We start from the raw sequence: 13,166 nt of genomic DNA on the forward strand, positions 1-13,166 counted from the left end.
AACTGCATAACCGTCCGAGTCAACTGCAGTATACCGTCAAAGTCAACTGCGGCATACCGTCCGAGTCAACTGCAGTATACCGTCAAAGTCAACTGCGGTATACCGTCTGAGAGTCAACTGCAGTATAATGTCAGAGAGTCAACTGCAGTATACCATCAGAGTCAACTGCAGTATACCGTCAAAGTCAACTGCGGTATACCGTCTGAGAGTCAACTGCAGTATACAGTCTGAGCGTCAACTGCAGTATACCGTCAAAGTCAACTGCGGTATACCGTCTGAGAGTCAACTGCAGTATAATGTCAGAGAGTCAACTGCAGTATACCGTCTGAGAGTCAACTGCGGTATACCGTCTGAGAGTCAACTGCAGTATTATGTCAGAGAGTCAACTGCAGTATACCGACTGAGAGTCAACTGCGGTATACCGTCTGACAGTCAACTGCGGTATACCGTCTGAGAGTCAACTGCAGTATACCGTCTGAGAGTCAACTGCAGTATACCATCTGAGAGTCAACTGCAGTATACCGTCAGAGAGTCAACTGCAGTATACCGTCTGAGAGTCAACTGCGGTATACCGTCTGAGAGTCAACTGCGGCATACCGTCTAGTCAACTGCAGTATACAGTATACCATCAGAGAGTCAACTGCAGTATAATGTCGAGAGTCAACTGCAGTATACCATCAGAGTCAACTGCAGTATACCGTCAGAGAGTCAACTGCAGTATACCGTCAAAGTCAACTGCGGTATACCGTCTGAGAGTCAACTGCAGTATACCGTCAGAGAGTCAACTGCAGTATAATGTCAGAGAGTCAACTGCAGTATAATGTCAGAGAGTCAACTGCAGTATACCATCAGAGTCAACTGCAGTATACCATCAGAGTCAACTGCAGTATACCGTCTGAGAGTCAACTGCAGTATACCGTCAAAGTCAACTGCGGTATACCGTCTGAGAGTCAACTGCAGTATACCGTCTGAGAGTCAACTGCAGTATACCGTCTGAGAGTCAACTGCAGTATACCGTCAAAGTCAACTGCGGTATATCGTCTGAGAGTCAACTGCAGTATTCCGTCAGAGAGTCAACTGCAGTATAATGTCAGAGAGTCAACTGCAGTATACCATCAGAGTCAACTGCGGTATACCGTCTGAGAGTCAACTGCAGTATACCGTCAGAGAGTCAATTGCAGTATAATGTCAGAGAGTCAACTGCAGTATACCATCAGAGTCAACTGCAGTATACCGTCAGAGAGTCAACTGCAGTATAATGTCAGAGAGTCAACTGCAGTATACCATCAGAGTCAACTGCAGTATACCGTCTGAGAGTCAACTGCAGTATACCGTCAGAGTCAACTGCAGTATACCGTCAGAGAGTCAACTGCAGTATACCGTCTGAGAGTCAACTGCAGTATACCGTCTGAGAGTCAACTGCAGTATACCGTCTGAGAGTCAACTGCAGTATACCATCAGAGAGTCAACTGCAGTATACCGTCAGAGAGTCAACTGCATTATACCGTCAAAGTCAACTGCGGTATACCGTCTGAGAGTCAACTGCAGTATACAGTCTGAGAGTCAACTGCAGTATACCGTCAAAGTCAACTGCGGTATACCGTCTGAGAGTCAACTGCAGTATACCTTCAGAGAGTCAACTGCAGTATAATGTCAGAGAGTCAACTGCAGTATACCATCAGAGTCAACTGCAGTATACCGTCAGAGAGTCAACTGCAGTATACCATCAGAGTCAACTGCAGTATACCGTCAGAGAGTCAACTGCAGTATAATGTCAGAGAGTCAACTGCAGTATACCATCAGAGTCAACTGCAGTATACCGTCAGAGAGTCAACTGCAGTATAGTCAAAGTCAACTGCGGTCAGAGAGTCAACTGCGTCTGAGAGTCAACTGCAGTATACCGTCAGAGAGTCAACTGCAGTATACCGTCAGAGTCAACTGCAGTATAGTCAACTGCGGTATACCGTCTGAGAGTCAACTGCAGTATACCGTCTGAGAGTCAACTGCGGTATACCGTCTGAGAGCCAACTGCAGTATACCGTCTGAGAGTCAACTGCAGTATACCATCAGAGAGTCAACTGCAGTATACCATCAGAGAGTCAACTGCATTATACCGTCAAAGTCAACTGCGGTATACCGTCTGAGAGTCAACTGCAGTATACAGTCTGAGAGTCAACTGCAGTATACCGTCAAAGTCAACTGCGGTATACCGTCTGAGAGTCAACTGCAGTATACCTTCAGAGAGTCAACTGCAGTATAATGTCAGAGAGTCAACTGCAGTATACCATCAGAGTCAACTGCAGTATACCGTCAGAGAGTCAACTGCAGTATACCATCAGAGTCAACTGCAGTATACCGTCAGAGAGTCAACTGCAGTATAATGTCAGAGAGTCAACTGCAGTATACCATCATAGTCAACTGCAGTATACCGTCAGAGAGTCAACTGCAGTATACCGTCAAAGTCAACTGCGGTATACCGTCTGAGAGTCAACTGCAGTATACCGTCAGAGAGTCAACTGCAGTATAATGTCAGAGAGTCAACTGCAGTATAATGTCAGAGAGTCAACTGCAGTATACCGTCAAAGTCAACTGCGGTATACCGTCTGAGAGTCAACTGCAGTATACCGTCAGAGAGTCAACTACGGTATACCATCAGAGTCAACTGCAGTATACCATCTGAGAGTCAACTGCGGTATACCGTCTGAGAGTCAACTGCGGTATACCGTCTGAGAGTCAACTGCAGTATACCGTCTGAGAGTCAACTGCAGTATACCGTCAGAGAATCAACTGCAGTATAATGTCAGAGAGTCAACTGCAGTATACCGTCAGAGTCAACTGCAGTATACCGTCAAAGTCAACTGCGGTATACCGTCTGAGAGTCAACTGCAGTATACCGTCTGAGAGTCAACTGCAGTATACCGTCAAAGTCAACTGCGGTATACCGTCTGAGAGTCAACTGCAGTATACCGTCAGAGAGTCAACTGCAGTATAATGTCAGACAGTCAACTGCAGTATACCGTCAGAGTCAACTGCGGTATACCGTCTGAGAGTCAACTGCGGTATACCGTCTGAGAGTCAACTGCGGTATACCGTCTGAGAGTCAACTGCAGTATACCGTCTGAGAGTCAACTGCAGTATACCATCAGAGTCAACTGCAGTATACCGTCAGAGAGTCAACTGCAGTATACCATCAGAGAGTCAACTGCAGTATACCGTCAGAGAGTCAACTGCAGTATACTGTCAGAGAGTCAACTGCAGTATACCATCAGAGTCAACTGCAGTATACCGTCAGAGAGTCAACTGCAGTATACCGTCAAAGTCAACTGCGGTATACCGTCTGAGAGTCAACTGCGGTATACCATCAGAGTCAACTGCAGTATACCATCTGAGAGTCAACTGCGGTATACCGTCTGAGAGTCAACTGCGGTATACCGTCTGAGAGTCAACTGCAGTATACCGTCTGAGAGTCAACTGCAGTATACCGTCAGAGAGTCAACTGCAGTATAATGTCAGAGAGTCAACTGCAGTATACCGTCAGAGTCAACTGCAGTATACCGTCAAATTCAACTGCGGTATACCGTCTGAGAGTCAACTGCAGTATACCGTCTGAGAGTCAACTGCAGTATACCTTCAAAGTCAACTGCGGTATACCGTCTGAGAGTCAACTGCAGTATACCGTCAGAGAGTCAACTGCAGTATAATGTCAGAGAGTCAACTGCAGTATACCATCAGAGTCAACTGCAGTATACCGTCAAAGTCAACTGTGGTATACCGTCTGAGAGTCAACTGCAGTATACCGTCTGAGAGTCAACTGCAGTATAATGTCAGAGAGTCAAACTGCAGTATACCATCAGAGTCAACTGCAGTATACCGTCAGAGAGTCAACTGCAGTATAATGTCAGAGCAGTATACCATCAGAGTCAACTGCAGTATACCGTCAGAGAGTCAACTGCAGTATACCGTCTGAGAGTCAACTGCAGTATACCGTCAGAGAGTCAACTGCAGTATACCATCTGAGAGTCAACTGCAGTATAGTCAGAGAGTCAACTGCAGTATACCGTCAGAGAGTCAACTGCAGTATGTCTGAGAGTATACCGTCAGAGTCAACTGCAGTATACCATCAGAGAGTCAACTGCAGTATACCGTCTGAGAGTCAACTGCAGTATACCGTCAGAGTCAACTGCAGTATACCGTCTGAGAGTCAACTGCGATACCGTGAGAGTCAACTGCAGTATACCGTCTGAGAGTCAACTGCAGTATACCATCAGAGAGTCAACGGTATACCGTCAGAGTCAACTGCAGTATACCGTGAGATACTGCGTATACCGTCTGAGAGTCAACTGCTGAGAGTATACCGTCTGAGAGTCAACTGCAGTATACCGTCTGAGAGTCAACTGCAGTATACCGTCAGAGAGTCAACTGCAGTATACCGTCTGAGAGTCAACTGCAGTATACCGTCTGAGAGTCAACTGCAGTATACCGTCAGAGAGTCAACTGCAGTATACCATCAGAGAGTCAACTGCAGTATACCGTCAGAGTCAACTGTCAGAGAGTGCAGTATACCATCAGAGTCAACTGAGAGTCAACTGCAGTATACCGTCAGAGAGTCAACTGCAGTATAATGTCAGTCAACTGCAGTATACCATCAGAGTCAACTGCAGTATACCGTCAGAGAGTCAACTCAGAGAGGCAACTGCAGTATACCGTCATCAGAGTCAACTGCAGTATACCATCAGAGAGTCAACTGCAGTATACCGTCAGAGAGTCAACTGCAGTATAATGTCAGAGAGTCAACTGCAGTATACCATCAGAGTCAACTGCAGTATACCGTCAGAGAGTCAACTGCAGTATACCGTCAAAGTCAACTGCAGTATACCGTCTGAGAGTCAACTGCAGTATACCGTCAGAGAGTCAACTGCAGTATATGTCAGCAGAGTCAACTGCAGTATACCATCAGAGAGTCAACTGCAGTATACCTGTCAGAGAGTCAACTGCAGTATACCGTCAGAGTCAACTGCAGTATACCGTCAGAGAGTCAACTGCAGTATACCGTCAGAGAGTCAACTGCAGTATACCGTCTGAGAGTCAACTGCAGTATACCGTCAGAGAGTCAACTGCAGTATACCGTCAGAGAGTCAACTGCAGTATACCATCTGAGAGTCAACTGCGGTATACCGTCTGAGAGTCAACTGCAGTATACCGTCTCAGAGAGTCAACTGCAGTATACCGTCTGAGAGTCAACTGCAGTATACCGTCAGAGAGTCAACTGCAGTATAATGTCAGAGAGTCAACTGCAGTATACCGTCAGAGTCAACTGCAGTATACCGTCAAAATCAACTGCGGTATACCGTCTGAGAGTCAACTGCAGTATACCGTCTGAGAGTCAACTGCAGTATACCGTCAAAGTCAACTGCGGTATACCGTCTGAGAGTCAACTGCAGTATTCCGTCAGAGAGTCAACTGCAGTATAATGTCAGAGAGTCAACTGCAGTATACCATCAGAGTCAACTGCAGTATACCGTCAGAGAGTCAACTGCAGTATACCGTCAGAGAGTCAACTGCAGTATACCGTCAGAGAGTCAACTGCAGTATAATGTCAGAGAGTCAAACTGCAGTATACCATCAGAGTCAACTGCAGTATACCGTCAGAGAGTCAACTGCAGTATAATGTCAGAGAGTCAACTGCAGTATACCATCAGAGTCAACTGCAGTATACCGTCTGAGAGTCAACTGCAGTATTATGTCAGAGAGTCAACTGCAGTATACCGACTGAGAGTCAACTGCGGTATACCGTCTGACAGTCAACTGCGGTATACCGTCTGAGAGTCAACTGCAGTATACCGTCTGAGAGTCAACTGCAGTATACCGTCTGAGAGTCAACTGCAGTATACCGTCAGAGAGTCAACTGCAGTATACCGTCAGAGAGTCAACTGCAGTATACCGTCAGAGAGTCAACTGCAGTATAATGTCAGAGAGTCAACTGCAGTATACCATCAGAGTCAACTGCAGTATACCGTATCAACTGCAGTATAATGTCAGAGAGTCAACTGCAGTATACCATCAGAGTCAACTGCAGTATACCGTCAGAGTCAACTGCAGTATACCGTCTGAGAGCCAACTGCGGTATACCGTCTGAGAGTCAACTGCAGTATACCGTCTGAGAGTCAACTGCGGTATACCGTCTGAGAGCCAACTGCAGTATACCGTCTGAGAGTCAACTGCAGTATACCATCAGAGAGTCAACTGCAGTATACCATCAGAGAGTCAACTGCATTATACCGTCAAAGTCAACTGCGGTATACCGTCTGAGAGTCAACTGCAGTATACAGTCTGAGGGTCAACTGCAGTATACCGTCAAAGTCAACTGCGGTATACTGTCTGAGAGTCAACTGCAGTATACCGTCAGAGAGTCAACTGCAGTATAAAGTCAGAGAGTCAACTGCAGTATACCATCAGAGTCAACTGCAGTATATCGTCAGAGAGTCAACTGCAGTATACCATCAGAGTCAACTGCAGTATACCGTCAGAGAGTCAACTGCAGTATAATGTCAGAGAGTCAACTGCAGTATACCATCAGAGTCAACTGCAGTATACCGTCAGAGAGTCAACTGCAGTATACCGTCAAAGTCAACTGCGGTATACCGTCTGAGAGTCAACTGCAGTATACCGTCAGAGAGTCAACTGCAGTATAATGTCAGAGAGTCAACTGCAGTATAATGTCAGAGAGTCAACTGCAGTATACCGTCAAAGTCAACTGCGGTATACCGTCTGAGAGTCAACTGCAGTATACCGTCAGAGAGTCAACTGCGGTATACCATCAGAGTCAACTGCAGTATACCATCTGAGAGTCAACTGCGGTATACCGTCTGAGAGTCAACTGCGGTATACCGTCTGAGAGTCAACTGCAGTATACCGTCTGAGAGTCAACTGCAGTATACCGTCAGAGAGTCAACTGCAGTATAATGTCAGAGAGTCAACTGCAGTATACCGTCAGAGTCAACTGCAGTATACCGTCAAATTCAACTGCGGTATACCGTCTGAGAGTCAACTGCAGTATACCGTCTGAGAGTCAACTGCAGTATACCGTCAAAGTCAACTGCGGTATACCGTCTGAGAGTCAACTGCAGTATACCGTCAGAGAGTCAACTGCAGTATAATGTCAGAGAGTCAACTGCAGTATACCATCAGAGTCAACTGCAGTATACCGTCAGAGAGTCAACTGCAGTATACCGTCAAAGTTAACTGCGGTATACCGTCTGAGAGTCAACTGCAGTATACCGTCTGAGAGTCAACTGCAGTATACCATCAGAGTCAACTGCAGTATACCGTCAGAGAGTCAACTGCAGTATACCATCAGAGAGTCAACTGCAGTATACCGTCAGAGAGTCAACTGCAGTATACTGTCAGAGAGTCAACTGCAGTATACCATCAGAGTCAACTGCAGTATACCGTCAGAGAGTCAACTGCAGTATACCGTCAAAGTCAACTGCGGTATACCGTCTGAGAGTCAACTGCAGTATACCGTCAGAGAGTCAACTGCGGTATACCATCAGAGTCAACTGCAGTATACCATCTGAGAGTCAACTGCGGTATACCGTCTGAGAGTCAACTGCGGTATACCGTCTGAGAGTCAACTGCAGTATACCGTCTGAGAGTCAACTGCAGTATAATGTCAGAGAGTCAACTGCAGTATAATGTCAGAGAGTCAACTGCAGTATACCGTCAGAGTCAACTGCAGTATACCGTCAAAATCAACTGCGGTATACCGTCTGAGAGTCAACTGCAGTATACCGTCTGAGAGTCAACTGCAGTATACCGTCAAAGTCAACTGCGGTATACCGTCTGAGAGTCAACTGCAGTATTCCGTCAGAGAGTCAACTGCAGTATAATGTCAGAGAGTCAACTGCAGTATACCATCAGAGTCAACTGCAGTATACCGTCAAAGTCAACTGTGGTATACCGTCTGAGAGTCAACTGCAGTATACCGTCTGAGAGTCAACTGCAGTATAATGTCAGAGAGTCAAATTGCAGTATACCATCAGAGTCAACTGCAGTATACCGTCAGAGAGTCAACTGCAGTATAATGTCAGAGAGTCAACTGCAGTATACCATCAGAGTCAACTGCAGTATACCGTCTGAGAGTCAACTGCAGTATACCGTCAGAGAGTCAACTGCAGTATACCGTCAGAGTCAACTGCGGTATACCGTCTGAGAGAGTCAAGTATACCGTCTGACAGTCAACTGCGGTATACCGTCTGAGAGTCAACTGCAGTATACCGTCTGAGAGTCAACTGCAGTATACCATCTGAGAGTCAACTGCAGTATACCGTCAGAGAGTCAACTGCAGTATACCGTCTGAGAGTCAACTGCGGTATACCGTCTGAGAGTCAACTGCAGTATACCGTCTGAGAGTCAACTGCAGTATACCATCAGAGAGTCAACTGCAGTATACCATCAGAGAGTCAACTGCATTATACCATCAAAGTCAACTGCGGTATACCGTCTGAGAGTCAACTGCAGTATACCGTCAGAGAGTCAACTGCAGTATAATGTCAGAGAGTCAACTGCAGTATACCATCAGAGTCAACTGCAGTATACCGTCAGAGAGTCAACTGCGGTATAATGTCAGAGAGTCAACTGCAGTATACCATCAGAGTCAACTGCAGTATACCGTCAGAGAGTCAACTGCAGTATACCATCAGAGAGTCAACTGCAGTATACCGTCAGAGAGTCAACTGCAGTATAATGTCAGAGAGTCAACTGCAGTATACCATCAGAGTCAACTGCAGTATACCGTCAGAGAGTCAACTGCAGTATACCGTCAAAGTCAACTGCGGTATACCGTCTGAGAGTCAACTGCAGTATACCGTCAGAGAGTCAACTGCAGTATAATGTCAGAGAGTCAACTGCAGTATACCATCAGAGTCAACTGCAGTATACTGTCAGAGAGTCAACTGCAGTATACCATCAGAGTCAACTGCAGTATACCGTCAGAGAGTCAACTGCAGTATACCGTCAAAGTCAACTGCGGTATACCGTCTGAGAGTCAACTGCAGTATACCGTCAGAGAGTCAACTGCGGTATACCATCAGAGTCAACTGCAGTATACCATCTGAGAGTCAACTGCGGTATACCGTCTGAGAGTCAACTGCGGTATACCGTCTGAGAGTCAACTGCAGTATACCGTCTGAGAGTCAACAGCAGTCAGAGAGTCAACTGCAGTATAATGTCAGAGAGTCAACTGCAGTATACCAGAGTCAGAGTCAACTGCAGTATACCGTCAAAGTCAACTGCAGTATACCGTCTGAGAGTCAACTGCAGTCTGAGAGTCAACTGCAGTATACCGTCTGAGAGTCAACTGCAGTATACCGTCAAAGTCAACTGCGGTATACCGTCTGAGAGTCAACTGCAGTATTCCGTCAGAGAGTCAACTGCAGTATAATGTCAGAGAGTCAACTGCAGTATACCATCAGAGTCAAGTCAACTGCACTGTGGTATACCGTCTGAGAGTCAACTGCAGTATACCGTCAGAGAGTCAACTGCAGTATAATGTCAGAGAGTCAAATTGCAGTATACCATCAGAGTCAACTGCAGTATACCGTCAGAGAGTCAACTGCAGTATAATGTCAGAGAGTCAACTGCAGTATACCATCAGAGTCAACTGCAGTATACCGTCTGAGAGTCAACTGCAGTATACCGTCTGAGAGTCAACTGCAGTATACCGTCAGAGTCAACTGCAGTATACCGTCTGAGAGTCAACTGCGGTATACCGTCTGAGAGTCAACTGCAGTATACCGTCTGAGAGTCAACTGCGGTATACCGTCTGAGAGTCAACTGCGGTATACCGTCTGAGAGTCAACTGCGGTATACCGTCTGAGAGTCAACTGCGGTATACCGTCTGAGAGTCAACTGCGGTATACCATCTGAGAGCCAACTGCAGTATACCGTCTGAGAGTCAACTGCAGTATACCATCAGAGAGTCAACTGCAGTATACCATCAGAGAGTCAACTGCAGTATACCATCAGAGAGTCAACTGCATTGAGATACCATCAAAGTCAACTGCGGTATACCGTCTGAGAGTCAACTGCAGTATACAGTCTGAGAGTCAACTGCAGTATACCATCAGAGTCAACTGCAGTATACCGTCAGAGAGTCAACTGCAGTATACCATCAGAGAGTCAACTGCAGTATACCGTCAGAGAGTCAACTGCAGTATAATGTCAGAGAGTCAACTGCAGTATACCGTCAAAGTCAACTGCGGTATACCGTCTGAGAGTCAACTGCAGTATACCGTCAGAGAGTCAACTGCAGTATAATGTCAGAGAGTCAACTGCGGTATACCATCAGAGTCAACTGCAGTATACCATCTGAGAGTCAACTGCAGAATACCATCTGAGAGTCAACTGCGGTATACCGTCTGAGAGTCAACTGCGGTATACCGTCTGAGAGCCAACTGCGGTATACCGTCTGAGAGTCAACTGCGGTATACCGTCTGAGAGTCAACTGCGGTATACCGTCTGAGAGCCAACTGCAGTATACCGTCTGAGAGTCAACTGCAGTATACCATCAGAGAGTCAACTGCAGTATACCATCAGAGAGTCAACTGCATTATACCATCAAAGTCAACTGCGGTATACCGTCTGAGAGTCAACTGCAGTATACAGTCTGAGAGTCAACTGCAGTATACCATCCAACTCAGAGAGTCAACTGCAGTATACCGTCAGAGTCAACTGCAGTATACCAGAGAGTCAACTGCAGTATACCATCAGAGAGTCAACTGCAGTATACCGTCAGAGAGTCAACTGCAGGATAATGTCAGAGAGTCAACTGCAGTAACCATGCAGTATACCGTCAGAGAGTCAACTGCAGTATACCAGAGAGTCAACTGCAGTATAATGTCAGAGAGTCAACTGCAGTATACCCAGAGAGTCAACTGCAGTATAATGTCAGAGAGTCAACTGCAGTATACCATCAGAGAGTCAACTGCAGTATACCGTCAGAGAGTCAACTGCAGTATAATGTCAGAGAGTCAACTGCAGTATACCATCAGAGTCAACTGCGGTATACCGTCTGAGAGTCAACTGCAGTATACCGTCAGAGAGTCAATTGCAGTATAATGTCAGAGAGTCAACTGCAGTATACCATCAGAGTCAACTGCAGTATACCATCAGAGTCAACTGCAGTATACCGTCAGAGTCAACTGCAGTATACCGTCTGAGAGCCAACTGCGGTATACCGTCTGAGAGTCAACTGCAGTATACCGTCTGAGAGTCAACTGCGGTATACCGTCTGAGAGCCAACTGCAGTATACCGTCTGAGAGTCAACTGCAGTATACCGTCAAGAGTCAACTGCAGTATACCGTCTGAGAGTCAACTGCAGTATACCGTCAGAGAGTCAACTGCAGTATAATGTCAGAGAGTCAACTGCAGTATACCGTCAGAGTCAACTGCAGTATACCGTCAAAGTCAACTGCAGTATACCGTCTGAGAGTCAACTGCAGTATACCGTCTGAGAGTCAACTGCAGTATACCGTCAGAGAGTCAACTGCAGTATACCAGAGAGTCAACTGCAGTATACCGTCAGAGTCAACTGCGGTATACCGTCTGAGAGTCAACTGCAGTATACCGTCAGAGAGTCAACTGCAGTATAATGTCAGAGAGTCAACTGCGGTATACCATCAGAGTCAACTGCAGTATACCATCTGAGAGTCAACTGCAGTATACCATCTGAGAGTCAACTGCGGTATACCGTCTGAGAGTCAACTGCGGTATACCGTCTGAGAGCCAACTGCAGTATACCGTCTGAGAGTCAACTGCAGTATACCAGTATACCTGAGAGTCTGAGAGTCAACTGCGGTATACCGTCTGAGAGCCAACTGCAGTATACCGTCTGAGAGTCAACTGCAGTATACCATCAGAGAGTCAACTGCAGTATACCATCAGAGAGTCAACTGCAAAGTCAACTGCGGTATACCGTCTGAGAGTCAACTGCAGTATACAGTCTGAGAGTCAACTGCAGTATATGTCAGAGAGTCAACTGCAGTATAGTCAGAGTCAACTGCAGTATACCGTCAGAGAGTCAACTGCAGTATAATGTCAGAGAGTCAACTGCAGTATACAACTGCAGTATATCAGAGTCAACTGCAGTATACCGTCAGAGAGTCAACTGCAGTATAATGTCAGAGAGTCAACTGCAGTATACCATCAGAGTCAACTGCAGTATACCGTCAGAGAGTCAACTGCAGTATACCATCAGAGAGTCAACTGCAGTATGTCAGAGAGTCAACTGCAGTATAATGTCAGAGAGTCAACTGCAGTATACCGTCAAAGTCAACTGCGGTATACCGTCTGAGAGTCAACTGCAGTATACCGTCAGAGTCAACTGCAGTATAATGTCAGAGAGTCAACTGCGGTATACCATCAGAGTCAACTGCAGTATACCATCTGAGAGTCAACTGCAGAATACCATCTGAGAGTCAACTGCGGTATACCGTCTGAGAGTCAACTGCGGTAGTCAACCGTACCAAAGTCAACTGCGGTATACCGTCAAAGTCAACTGCGGTATACCGTCTGAGAGTCAACTGAGAGTCAACTGCTGAGAGTCAACTGCAGTATACCAGTCAAAGTCAACTGCGGTATACCGTCTGAGAGTCAACTGCAGTATACCGTCAGAGAGTCAACTGCAGTATAATGTCAGAGAGTCAACTGCAGTATACCGTCAGAGTCAACTGCAGTATACCGTCAAATTCAACTGCAGTATACCGTCTGAGAGTCAACTGCAGTATACCGTCTGAGAGTCAACTGCAGTATACCGTCAGAGAGTCAACTGCAGTATAATGTCAGAGAGTCAACTGCAGTATACCGTCAAAGTCAACTGCGGTATACCGTCTGAGAGTCAACTGCAGTATACCGTCAGAGAGTCAACTGCAGTATAATGTCAGAGAGTCAACTGCGGTATACCATCAGAGTCAACTGCAGTATACCATCTGAGAGTCAACTGCAGAATACCATCTGAGAGTCAACTGCGGTATACCGTCTGAGAGTCAACTGCGGTATACCGTCTGAGAGCCAACTGCAGTATACCGTCTGAGAGTCAACTGCAGTATACCATCAGAGAGAGTCAACTGAGAGTATACCATTATCTGAGAGTCAACTGCAGTATACC

This window comes from Oncorhynchus tshawytscha, linkage group LG29 (assembly GCF_018296145.1).
Source record: "Oncorhynchus tshawytscha isolate Ot180627B linkage group LG29, Otsh_v2.0, whole genome shotgun sequence".
Lineage (NCBI taxonomy): Eukaryota > Metazoa > Chordata > Actinopteri > Salmoniformes > Salmonidae > Oncorhynchus > Oncorhynchus tshawytscha.